Genomic DNA, 1,895 nt, shown 5'->3' with positions numbered 1-1,895 from the left:
CTCGATTTTGCTTGGTGCATGATTCTGATTTTTGAGTTGTGCTATTGAAGCTTGTTGAATCTGCAACATCTCGAATATCATTTGAAGGCTAATTCCGCCTTCTTCACCGCTCTGTGCATTCTAATCGGCTGCTCAAGCATCTCTGCAGATGCTATTTTTAGGGTCGACGCCCAAATTTCCATTAATGGCAATATGGGAGCTGACGTCAATTGGGTCCACAGCCGGAGGTCCATCGGGGTTGACTAGAGGCACTCTGATTCCTGGGGCGGCTATGTTAACGTTTTCGCTGTGGAAACCAAGGCCATTATCTGTATGGGTGGGTGCTACTTGAGAGTTTGACATGTTGATCCTAAAATTAAAGACACTTAGAAGAACAAGCATAAAGCAGTGTGTGTTATGAGAATTAATACTAGGCAATCACTATTATCCTTAGCCCCATGGTGGCGCCAAACAGTTTACCCTTAAAATCAGATAACAATTAAACATATAAGTGATTTTAAGAATATGTAATTTCACCTAGCACCAGTTGATAAATATAATGATTAATAATAGAAATAAACAACATAGTAAAGTAAACCAGTATTGAAATGCTATCCAACCCTCGATGTAGGTCGCCCTCGAACTGAGTGAGTGAGAGTGAAGTTATGAAATAAACTGATGAACAAGAGAGTATGACATAAAAGGAGTATTGTATTGCTTTGATATGTATGAATGTAAGATGATTACAAATGGCTAAGACCATCTTTATATAGTACAAGAATCCTATTTACGGTATAATTCTAATTATAGAAGGAAATCCTACGATTAGCTAAATAACCGTCCTTGACTTGATCTATTCCGAGATTTCTGCCTTGATTCTCGACTAGTCACGGATACCGTTATCATGCTATCTTTGTTCTTGCTCGAGTTCGACCTCGATCATTACTGGCCTCGATCTCGACAGGTACCTCAAATATAGAGTAGCCGAGTCACTTGTTACCTTCAAGATAGAGCCTTCCAAGTCCAAAGAAGGCAAGGCTGAGAGGGGCGGGGGAAATCATGACAAGGACAACGGGAAAAGCATAGCCGAGATATACATGGGCAATGGCAAGGGGCCATCCCATAACATATAGGGGTCCAAGAGAAACAGCAAGGGGCCGGAAAATGGCAGCAAGTACGTGCCTAAGGGAGGGTGCTACTTTTGTGAAGGATCACATTGGACAAGTGAATGCCCAATGTTGGGGAAGCTTGCAGCAATGATAGGGAACTTTGCTCAAACACATAAGGATGACACAGGAGAAACGGTCTGCATTGGAGGGATGCGCTTGGAACCTAAGCCGAAAGTAGGGGATTCTAAAGCCTATCTTGGCACCATGCAAATGGAGCATGGTAGCAGCAAGAAAAGTTGAACGGACATAGTTGAAGAGGATGGCGAGATACAAAGTGATGGCATGCTATCGGACTCAGACGATGCACCAAGCAGAGGGTTCAAGTTTGCCAGTAAGGTTGTAGCCAAATAGGGAGTGAAAGCATAGACCCAATTCTTGAGAAGCTTCTAGACTTGGTTGAGTCATGGGGAGATTCAGGCCAAGAGCAAGGAGAGGCATCTGATGGGTGGAGGATCGAGGTTATCATTGCTAGCCGTCCAAAGTACAAACAACATAAGAAGAAAGGTGATCAGTACCTTGTGAAATGGAAAGGCGAACCACTCCATAGAGCATCATGGCTAATGGACAAAGATCTCGACGCCAAGGCGAGGTGCGCGAGTATGTGTCGATGCTTTGTGCCGAGGGCGGCACAAATTAGGTGGGGGAGAGTGTCATGACCCGCCACATCATCATGCCATGTAGGTGCCATTTGGCATATATTAATGCCAAGTGGAAGCTTACAAATGAAATAGAGTAGCACTTGTGAGA

This window comes from Nicotiana attenuata, unplaced genomic scaffold (genome assembly GCF_001879085.1).
Source record: "Nicotiana attenuata strain UT unplaced genomic scaffold, NIATTr2, whole genome shotgun sequence".
In the NCBI taxonomy this organism is placed as follows: Eukaryota; Viridiplantae; Streptophyta; class Magnoliopsida; order Solanales; family Solanaceae; genus Nicotiana; species Nicotiana attenuata.
Note: the sequence above shows the minus strand (reverse complement) of the source record.